The sequence below is a fragment of the Triticum aestivum genome, chromosome 2B (genome assembly GCF_018294505.1).
Source record: "Triticum aestivum cultivar Chinese Spring chromosome 2B, IWGSC CS RefSeq v2.1, whole genome shotgun sequence".
NCBI classification, from domain to species: domain Eukaryota; kingdom Viridiplantae; phylum Streptophyta; class Magnoliopsida; order Poales; family Poaceae; genus Triticum; species Triticum aestivum.
In genome coordinates, this window is record NC_057798.1 from 784,876,566 (window position 1) to 784,888,708 (window position 12,143).

Genomic DNA, 12,143 nt, shown 5'->3' on the forward strand with positions numbered 1-12,143 from the left:
CAGATAGCCTAGTGCTTTACAATTGATCGAGATTATGATAGGTCAGGCCCGCACCTAAACGAATCGTTTTATTTGACTGTTTTGACGGATCCATGGCCAGGAGGTCGACAGGAGCCATGCATGTAATTTCCATGGATATGGCATTTGCTGCATATAGGTCGTCTGTATGAATGCATCCATGCAATGTCAGCTCATGTTCTGTTATTCGTCAACTAATTTCCATAAAGAAAGCATGAACTTGAGTGGATGCATGCATGCAATCTTCAAGCATGTTCCTTTATTCTGCGAAGTGGGCATGCATGTTCGGATGATCAACAACTAATCTGCACAAAGAAAGCATGAATTGAATAACGTACATGGTCACATGCCTATAAATTAAGATCGTGCCTAGCAAACTACACATCAATCCAGAGGTTATGATGATATGCAGTCACTACAATTTCCATATGAGTATATTGTTAAAGCTTGTGTAGGAGTCGGGATATTAGAGGAGAACTGATTTGTTACATGGAGGTTGACTGGGAAGTGGTTCATGTGGGAGATGGGTTCCCCCAATGTGATTATTTTCTATTGTTCATGGTCAATAGCTACCTGTTATAAAGCGGCCGTATCTTATAGCAGGATGGGATGCTGCACTATGGTTCATCTCATTGGTGACACGAGGAAACACCACAAGATAGAAGAGCTGAGCTGAGCTCACCCACAGCCACCTTGTTGAAGTCTCGCAGTTCCGCGAGGGTGTTGTCAAGATCGTGGATGCTGCCTTCTAGATTGGCCAGATGATTGCTTAATTGCCTACTTCATGGAGCAATAACACCCCTATTGTAAGAGATAAAATTGAAGAACGGTGATTTCTATTGATCTTCTTACAATATGTGTGGCGCACCTCAACTACACTCAAGTGGACAACTCCTACTAACTAGGGCATCCGATCGTGGGCACAGCGACGCAAACATCACCCTCGGCAGTCGTTTGGTCATCACACTTCATGAACTGTTGGCTTGTGGGAACGTGTAGAACTTTGTAGTGCCCGAGGGAAACCTTTTCATGGGAAAGGGAATATCAAGATCAATGCGCTTGGTGCAGTGATGATGCACTGGGTTGTGGGTGAGGTAGACGGCAGAAACATTGTCATAGTAAATGATCATTGCCTTGTCGATGCTGGAGTGTAGCTCTGCCGTACACAGCAGCACTCAACCACTGCATTGGCGACAACACGGTACTCCGCCCCATTGCATGCCCCGAATCCAAAACAATAACGAAAAAATCAACAGAAACTAAACACTGTGAATCTCACATGCTATCAACCCCGGATGTGCCAGCATATGTTGAAATATCTCCAAACCACCTTGGAGCTTGACTGATTAAGAGCACTAATCAGCTGAAAGAGTCAGCAACAGAGCCGTTAGTTCAAGACTTGATCTTGCAACACGAGAAAAATAACAAGACGACACCACAGTGCTATATATTTCTAGAGGTTCACTTCAAAGTTGACGCATGAGACAGACACATCTACATTACTTCCTCTCCAGCCATACAAATCCTACATACCACCAGAGCAGAGCCCATCCTTGTGTTGTGATTAAAGATTATTGTTGTTGTTGTCCGAAGCAACTGAATCCCCATGTGCACACATTTGTTTCCCCTGTGTATCAGCAGATAAACAACAATCAGGTCGCTAAGAAAGATGTTGCATGTGCATAGAGGTACACGTGTTCTAGCCAGCATAAGAATTATTTAATACAAACAACATAATATTCGACAAGAAAATGGCTCAGTTTGATGGTACATAAACTTCAGGCATACCTTTCTGTGTTCAGTACCCAGTGACATAGAGGCTCATGAGGTACACGAAGCAGCATAAGCCGACTAACAGGACTAGCTTTTCTATAATCCACAAGGCATTGGTACGAGTTCCTTTCTTTCCGAGGAAGTTCTTCTTCTGTTCACCATCCGTCAACTCAACCGGGGGAGTATTTTTCTCTTGCGCCCGACGGAGGATATTGAGTTTGAAATCAACGAGCAGTTGATCCTGTAGACTCTCAGGTAGACGTGGGTACACTTCATTTATTAGCTGTGCAAAAGCTTCCTTAACTCTAGTGTCAGTAATCAATTCATCAGTCTTGAGAGCATGAACACACTTCACTGCCTCAGCCAACACTTCAGTTAAATTTAGCTGCTTCTTTGGATTCCCTCTAAAAGGAATGACAAACGACAAACAGGTAAGTAACCAGAATAAGAAGCGAACTACACTATAATGCTCTATGGTAATATGGCAACTTACTCTATAAGAATATGCAAACTATTCCAATAAAATGTCAAGTACATACACTGTACTAATGCGACAAACTGCACTTTGATAATCTGGCAGACTACTCTAGGATGATATGGAAACTACTTTATGACGATATGAACACTTAATCTGATAATAAAGCAACCTACTGCAATAAAAATGGCAAACTACATTGTGGTCATACAGTAACTGCACTGTGATATGGCAACTACTCTAAGTTAGATATGGCAACTAGTCTGTGTTGATATGACAACTATTCTCTACTTCGTATAAAAAACACAGTTGGTGATGATGGTGTGTCTGCCATCCATCACTTCTGATCGCTAGATCTGCATCTAATGTACACGAGACAAGCTGTGGCAACTTGGCAAAAATGCGCTCGGCACTCCGCTTCATATTTGCAAAAGAACCCTTGTCTCTCCGTTCAGCCCCATCCACCCCACCTTGTCAAACCAGCCATGGAACAGATCTGGGCGATGGCCGCTGCAGCTCCGCTGCTGGCACCATCCAGCCCCAACGCCTCTCTTGTCCCCACTCTGCCGCAGCAGCCCCACCCGCCCAGCACCTCCACCTCTCCCTCCTCCCCGGTGTCTCCTCGCCCCTACCCCGTCACCTCTGTCGAGACCTCCGCAACCGCTACACCGCCGGCTCCGCCCGTTCCCAACGCCTTCTCCTGCCTCCTCATCTGTCGCAGCAGCCCAACCTCCCCCCCCACCACCACCACCAAATCTTTCCCTCCTCGCTATCTCCTCCGCCCCGTCCCCTGTCTCCTCTGACGCCAACCTCCACTTGTAAGTCGGCTATGCGCTGCTGTCCTTTGGTGGCAGCGCTACCATCTACTTCTTCCCCTTTGCCTTCCCCACCAACGTGCCGTCCTCCCTTCAAGTATGCGTTGCAACCCGAGGACTCCTAGCCGTCTGCAACTGGAGCGTCACCAATGACCTGATTTGATGTGATGGTTGACATGGAGGTACAGCTCGGTGTTCATACATAACTCAATCTGTCTAAATAGGGTTAGTATCTAAAATTGCTTCTTGTCTACAGGACTAAAGTTGTGCGGGGAACTTTCAAGATAGAAACTTGGCTACTTGCTCCAGTGTTCATGATATTTTTGCAAGAAAACTCATATGTTTGTTTGAATTATTTTGTCAAAATAATCTCTGACCATTGGCAGAAATAAAATTTACGGTTGCATTCTACATTGTTTGTCTCCCCTAAATCTTCATGATTTCCCTAGTATTAATATTTCATTCGGTAGATGGGGTGGAGACATCTCATGTGGCCTTGGAAAGTGCGCTTCAGTCACATCGAAATATGGTTGGGGATCCCTAATTTTGTATTCACCTGGTTGAACCATAATACAAACTGTATTTAGTAATCTGACTTAGCAATGCTCAGGCTTTGCTAGGCGAGGAGGGTGCTGGCTTGCTGCATTAAAACCGACAATTTATGATATTACAAAGCAGATATATGATGATGTCTGGGTAAGGGCTTAAATAGGTGTTCCCTCCATTTGTAAATACATGACGTGGTTTTATTTGTATATGTTTCTTGTTTTCATGTTCCAAAATTCATAATTTGAAGAAGATTTTGTTGCTTCACACTACTGCATCTAAAGAATCTGACGGCTCTGCTCAGCTTTCTCAGGTAATGCAGCAATTCAATATGGAATATTAGCTCTTCCCCTTTGTCCTTTGTTTTATATCTATTTGGGCATCAGTTTTATATGTGTATCTTGCATATTGAAATTGAAAAGCTTCTACCCAGTCGGTTGAGACTCAAATCAACAAATGTCTGATAAGCTATGGTGCAGCATTTTTAGGGAACTTCATTTATAGAGAATTTTTTTCAAGACCTAACAATTATTAGTTCAGTTTAAAAATAAGCACCACTGTTACAACGAATGTATGTAATTCATCTAACATATATAAATCAATGAGTTGATTGTATAAGAGTGTTGTTGGCGAGATGTCTGACTTTGGTTTTACAACTTGTTTTACTTTTGTATATAAATTGGATCAGAGCTTGACCCCTTTCCTGACCAGTAATTATTGTATCTCTAGAGAAGGTGGGGATGAAGAAGGAGATAATACCAGGCATATTATCAAACAACAGTACTGATGTTCATTGTGAGGTTATGCTTGAAGGTAATGTTCTCCAACGGCTTTGAGTTCAGAAGATAGTGATGTTAAATATGATGTTATGGTTAAGGAGACATGACGTCTGGCGTTGAGAATAGAAGAGGAGATAACCAATATATGTAGTTATATGAATGGGAAGATGTTATCTGTAACACACGTTTCTGAAATAGATTAATGGTTTGACCAGTCTTTTTTGTTACTCCGTGGCATAGCACGGGCACTCGACTAGTCTTTGATAACATGGCACTGCTCTATGATATTTTGGCAACCATAAGCGAAACCGAAAATGATGTATGGGCAGAGTGGAACCTTATGTGGTCTTTTGTGGGCATCGCCTTTACCCCTCGCTTAAGCATTTGTCCCGACATTGCATGCTCCTTCCCATCGCAGGGGCCTATTTTACAACGTGCCACATTAAAACAGTTCATTTTGTATCTCACATTTTTTGCCAAAAATTACAAGTTGTGACTCACCGTATGTAGTGAATTGATACCTAGAAATGCTTAGGATTAGCACAAAGTACACTAACATGCTAAGTGTATTCAATGTGAAATAAAGAAGATAATTTATTTCCCTGGCGATATTAAACAATATTTTATTCATGCTAAACTTTTATACTTATTTATTAATTATACTAAATTACAATTTTAATTAGTACAACTTTTTAGTGCCTATCTATCATAGTTAGGAACACAACAATGTTTCTAAGTAATATTTATAATATTATTTGTTATAAGTTTTCTTTTGCGGAATTTATGTTGTATGATGTAACACAAATTCTCTTTTTGTTTAAAAAATATCTCTTGCATTAATTTTTCATTACTACATAAAGAATAGTCTATACACATATATTTTCATGCCTATGCATGTGTTAATATGTCTTTTAATATTTTTGAATATCATTATAGAGATTTCAAATCATACACACTAACAAATATCTTAATAGTAATTTCTAGTGTATATTAAGAAAAATATCTTCATAGAAATGTATAGGGCATGGCAAATGTGACTTGCAAGTTGGGTTTGGTACTTGTATGCAAATTATCATCATTATTATAATCAATGAAAAACATAACTTGTTGTCAATTCTAAATTGCATATGATTCGGTTATCTGACATGCTCATTTAGATTTATTTGGTTTGATGTCATGATGTCTTTGTATGGAGTGCCGGTTGGGGTTCATAAGAGGATGAATTTTTTAGAGCTAGACTTTTACCATATGATTCGGTTATCTGACATGGCCGGTGAGGACGTCGACCCAAGAACAATGCTTCTACCACTATTCCGTACGTCTTCGTGTTCTTTCTGTTTAAGATCCTGACATAGTTTCTTGTTCTAGCTTCTGTTATACAAATGTTTTGTTCATATTCACTACTTCGGATGTCATTTGCATACACTCTGTTGGATTGCTTGACTTGTCTTATCTCTGCTATGATAGTCATGTTTTATCTACTATTGTTGTTAATAAAAACATATGATAAATTGCTCATATTTCCAAAAATCCAAAAACCTTATTATAGGCAATTTACCCCAAGTGGTTTTGTTGCTTCCATGAGGCCTCCTATGTTTGAGGGTATGCACTATAAGAGGTGGCATGTGAGAGCCGTTCTATGGTTTCAAATCATGAGCTGCTATGATGTCAGTCTTGGCAAATCTGAAGGAGTCCTTGATCCTCAGCAGGAACAAGATTTTCAAAAAACTGACACCTTGTTTATGACTGCTCTCTTGAGTGTTCTTGGTGAGAACATAGTTGATGCTTATGCGCCAATTGATAATGGCAAAGATATGTGGGACGCACTCGAGGCCAAGTTTGGGGTGTCGGATGCCGGCACTGAGCTGTATATCATGGAACAATTCTATGACTACAGGATGACTGATGAGCGCTCCATGGTTGAGCAGGCTCACGAGATACAGTCATTTGCTAGAGAACTTGGGCACTTCAATTGTATGTTACTGGACAAGTTTGTTGCCGGAGGCATCATCACTAAGCTTCCTCTCCCGGGTGGAGGAATTTTGCTACCTCTCTGAAGCATAAGAGGCAGGAGTTTTCCGTTCCAGATCTCATTGGTAATCTTGATGTGGAAAAAAGGCGAGAGCAAAAGGCATACATGCTCGAGGTATTGAGGGAGGTTCTAGTGCCAAACTAGTACGAAGAAAAACTTCCAGCCCCACAAGTTCAAGAACAAGGGCAAGTTTGATGGTAAAGGGAAGTTTGATGGGAAGAACAAGGCTACACAGCACACCAACTTCAAGAAGAAGACTGACAAGAAGAAAGATGTTTGTCATGTGTGCGGAGATCCTGATCATTGGGCTCCAAGTTTCCCAAACCGTTATGACAAGCGTCAACATGGGAAAGGTGGCAAGACTGCTAATGTTGTCATTGGGGACAATGACATGAAAGATGCTAGGTATTGTATATTTCCCACTATTCTTTTAGTATGTCATTCTCCTGATTGGTTGATTGACACGGGTGCTAATGTACATGTATGCGATGAAATTTCCATGCTTTCTTCTTATGAGACCACAGGGACTTCCACCGTGCTGATGGCGAATGGTTCAAGTGCTTCTGTTCATGGTGTTGGCATGGTCCATCTGAAGTTTACTTCGGGGAAGATCGTGCAGCTGAAGAACGTGCATTATGTCCCCACCGTCAATAAAAATCATTTGAGCGGGTCTCTTCTATGTAAAGATGGCTACAATCTTGTCTTCGAGTCCAATAAATTTGTAGTGTCCAAGTATGGAACTTTTGTTGGTAAAGGTTATGAATCAGGAGGCTTTTCCAAACTATCATTGTCAGATGTTTGTAATAAATTTGTTAATCAGGTATGCAATAATAGTGAATAAAATGTCTAGCATTCACGTCTCTGTCATATTAACTTTGGTTGCATGATGCGGTTAGCCAAGTTGAACCTATTCCCTAATTTCACCCTTGCCAAGGGATCTAAGTGTCAAGTTTGTGTGCAAACTAAACAACCTCGCAAGTCTCATATGACTTCGAAAACAAGAAATCTTGCGCCACTTGAACTCATACATTCAGATCTTTTTGAAATAAATGGTGTTTTGAGAAAAGGTGGAAAGAAATATTCATGACGTTAATTGATGACTCCACTAGATACTGTCTGAAGGAAATATGCCCTAGAGGCAATAATAAGGTTGTTATTTTATATTCCTTATTCATGATAAATGTTTATTGTTCATGCTAGAATTGTATTGATCGGATACCTAAATACATGTGTGAATATGTAGACAAACACTGTGTCCCTAGTGAGCCTCTACTTGACTAGCTCGTTGATCAAAGATGGTTAAGGTTTTCTAACCATGGACATGAGTTGTCATTTGATAACGGGATCACATCATTAGAGAATGATGTGATGGGCAAGACTCATCCATTAGCTTAGCATATTGATCGTTCAGTTTTATTGCTATTGCTTTCTTCATGTCAAATACATATTCCTTCGACTATGAGATTATGCAATTCCCGAACACCGGAGGAATGCCTTGTGTGCTATCAAACATCACTACATAACTGGGTGATCATAAAGTTGCTCTACAGGTATCTCCGAAGGTGTTTGTTGGGTTGGCATAGATCGAGATTAGGATTTGTCACTCCGAGTATCGGAGAGGTATGTCTGGACCCTCTCGGTAATGCACATCATAAGAAGCCTTGCAAGCAAAGTGAATAATGAGTTTGTTGCAGGGTGATGTATTACGAACGAGTAAAGAGACTTGCCGGTAACGAGATTGAACTAGGTATGAAAATACCGACGATCGAATCTCGGGCAAGTAACATGCCGATGGACAAAGGGAATTACATATGTTCTCGTAACGGTTCGACCGATAAAGATCTTCCTAGAATATGTAGGAGCCAATATGGGCATCCAGGTTCGCTATTGGTTATTGACCAGAGAGGTGTCTCGTCCATGTCTACATAGTTCTTGAACCCGTAGGGTTCGCACGCTTAACGTTTGATGATGATTTAGTATTATATGAGTTATGTGATTTGGTGAGCAAATGTTGTTCGGAGTCCCGAATGAGATCACGGACATGACGAGGAGTCTCGAAATGATCGAGAGGTAAACATTGATATATAGGACGATAGTATTCAGACACCAAAAGTGTTCCGGAGCGTACCGGGTACATATCGGGGCACCGGAAGGGGTTCCGGGCACCCCCGGCAAAAGATATCGGCCTTATGGGCCAAGAGGGAAAATGGAAAAGCCACCAGGGGCTGCTGCGCCCTCCATATGGGCCGCACCAGAGGAGAAGGAAGGAGGGGAAGGGAGAAGGAAAGGGGGGATTCGGCCTCCCCCTTCCTTTCCCTCCTCCCTCCTATTTTCTTCCCCCTCCGGTAAATAACGAAGGGGGGGCGCCGGCCATAGGAAGGCCCCAAGTAGGATGTGGCCTACTTGGGTGCCTCCATGGCTGCCTCCCCTCTCCCCCCTATATATATGTGGGGGCGCCTCTAGCACATCTCAAACTATTGCATAGCCGTGTGTGGCGTCCCCCTCCACTGTTTACTCCCACGGTCACATCTTCGTAGTGCTTAGGCGAAGCCCTGCGCGGATCACTTCACCATCACCGTATCCACACCGTCGTGCTGACGGAACTCATCTACTACCTCGACGTCTTGCTGGATCAAGAAGGCGAGGAGTGTCACCGAGGTGAACGTGTGCAGAACTCGGAGGTGTCGTACGCTCGGTGCTTGATCGGTCGGAGTTAGAAGAAGTTCAACTACATCAACCGTGTTGTCAAATGCTTCCGCTTACGGTCTACGAGGGTACGTAGACACACTCTCCCCTCGTTGCTATGCATCTTCTAGATAGATCTTGTGTGAGCATATGCTTTTTTTTTAAATTGCATGCTACGTTTCCCAACAGTGGCATCCGAGTCAGGTCTATGCGTAGATGATATGCACGAGTAGTACATAAAGAGTTGTGGGCGGTGATCGTCATACTGCTTACCACCAATGTCTTATTTTGATTCGGCGGTATTGTTCGATGAAGCTGCCTGGACCAACCTTACATGACCACGTTCATGAGACCGGTTCCACCGACACACATGCAACTAGTTTTGCATAAAGGTGGCTGGCGGGTGTCTATTTCTCCGACTTTAGTTGAATCAAATTTGACTACGGCCGGTCCTTGTTGAAGGTTAAAACAGCAAACTTGCTAGAAGCCCGTAGCAGTAATATGTCTCCAACGTATCTACTTTAGGGTCTTGCCTGCAAAATGCTAGGGTCTTGACTTCAAAATGCCGCAAGGGACAGGGCGGCGCCGCTAGTGCGAAAGCTCGGAAATTTGGAGGATTATGAGAATGCTAGCGATCCGTTGTATTGTAGCGATTCGTTTCACTATAGAGGTCGGTTTTCACTACAGTGTTTACTGCAATGCTTGGTTCACTGAGCACGGTTAAAAAAAATACGACCACCTTTGAAAAAGTGAATGTTTTTTTGGAACATGACCATTATTTAAGTTCTGTGAATGCTTGTTTAAAACACAAACAATTTTTTAAATTTTGAACATTTTTTGAAAAAAAAATGTGAACACTTCATTTATTATTAATTAACATTTATTTAAGAGATCCACAATTACATGTTTTTATAGTTTTCTTGTACCACAGTATTCAACATAAGTATACATGTTCAAATAAGAAACTAGTAAATGTCAAAAGAACTATTTTCCACGTGTAATTTGTGTTTGTCTAACATGGTTTACACATCGGTTGCTAGTGAAATTACAGGATGAGCAGTTTGTAGTGAATAGTTTTTTCTTTGTATATAACACATGCATATTGGACGAACACGAGGCCTGATTGACCTCTGGACCCGCTGTTCTTCAGAATGTCAATACTCCAATGATGTCGTCCAAGTTCTCCCACCTCAAGAAGTTGAAAATTGACATCCTAAGATTGTTGAAAGGCTTCTTCTCTTTCTTCTCTCTCTACCCACGAGTCCCTCTGCCCACGATTTAGAGCATGGTTAATAGTATAGCCAGCTGCTGGCTATAATCCAGTGACATGTCATCTACAGCCTAAATTATAGCTAACATGTACAATAGTAGATAAAAAATGTACTACTTATTTATTATGTGGCCCACCTTTCATTCTCACAAAGTGCCTAGGAGCACGTGCTAGAGCTGGCTCTTCACGAAGAGCCTGCTTACCTTCTCTCTCCTCTTCTCTTTCTTCCAAGTAAGAAGAAATATACTAGTTTATTCCTTATAGCCCGTTGACTAAGCTCTATTGTACTTGCTATTATGCGCCCAATGTCTCTCTCTCTCTCTCTCTCTCTCTGTGTGTGTGTGTGTGTGTTCCGATGATGGGTGGCAGCTTCGAAAGCGCAACTTGGATCTAGTGGTCCTGCCAACATGCTCTGCTTTGTTTTTAGTCTCCGGGAGACTGGAGAGCATGGATCTGACATCTCCATTGACTCTAGTGGCCCGTGCTTCTTGGCACCTCCATTGAATCCGGTGGTCGAAGGGAGTGAGATGGACGGATCCGTATGTCGACGATAGTATGCAAAGGGTAGCTTCCTTCCCCGGCCCTCCGGATCCAAGTCACCACTTTCGTTCCTTGCACTTGCATGCGTGCACTTCATTATTGCGCGCGTGCACCTGTGTCCTTGCTACCTCTTGAGCTTGCGTTGGTTTTTTCCTTGAAGAGGAAAGGGTGATGCAGCAAAGTAGAGCAAGTATTTCCCTCAGCTTTTGAGAACCAAGGTATCAATCCAGTAGGAAATAACGATCAAGTCACCGAATACCTACACAAACAAACACCAATTTGCACCCAACACAATAAGGGGTTGTCAATCCCTTCACGGTTATTTGTAAAGTGAGATCTGATAGAGATGATAAACGGTAAAGTAATATTTTTGGTATTTTTGTCTTATGGAACCGAAAGTAAAAGATTGCAAAGTAAAAGAACGGCGACAGAAATTGGCAAGTTGACGGGAAACTAATATGATGTAAAATAGACCCGGAGGCCATAGGTTTCACTAGAGACTTCTCTCAAGATAGAAATTATTACGGTGGGTGAATAAATTACTGCCGAGCAATTGATAAAAAAGCGCAAAGTTATGACGATATCTAAGAAAATGATCATGAATATAAGCATCACGTCCGTGTCAAGTAGACCGAAACGATTCTGCATCTACTACTATTACTCCACACATCAACTGCTATCCAACGTGCATCTAGAGTATTAAGTTCATAAAGAATGGAGTAACGCATTAGGCAAGATGACATGATGTAGAGGAATTAACTCAAGCAATATGATGAAAACCCCATCTTTTTATCCTCGATGGAAACAGTACAATACGTGTCTTGCTGCCCCTGCTGTCACTGGGAAAGGACACCGCAAGATTGAACCCAAAGCTAAGCACTTCTCCCATTGCAAGAAAAACCAATCTAGTTGGCCAAACCAAATCGATAGTTCGAAGAGACTTGGAAAGATATCAAATCATGCACATAAGAATTCAGAGAAGATTCAAATAATAATCATAGATAAACTTGATCATAAATCTACAATTCATCGGATCTCAGCAAACACACCACAAAACATATTACATCGAATAGATCTCCAAGAACATCGAGGAGAACTTTGTATTGAGAATCAAAGAGAGAGAATAAGCCATCTACCTACTAGCTATGGACCCGTAGGTCTGTGGTAAACTACTCACGCTTCATTGGAGAGGCAATGGTGTTGATGTACA

At 41.9% G+C, this 12,143-nt stretch overlaps 1 long non-coding RNA gene across 1 annotated transcript; it reads right to left on the minus strand.

Annotated features, from left to right (window-relative positions):
• Positions 1 to 1,394: 1,394 nt before the first annotated feature.
• LOC123042730 (uncharacterized) lies at positions 1,395 to 5,171 on the minus strand. Its single transcript, XR_006418892.1, has 3 exons — positions 4,744 to 5,171; positions 1,807 to 2,195; positions 1,395 to 1,645 (listed from the first exon to the last, which is right to left on the minus strand). It is a non-coding gene; the product is annotated as an uncharacterized lncRNA (long non-coding RNA).
• Between the last annotated feature and the right edge of the window lie 6,972 nt (positions 5,172 to 12,143).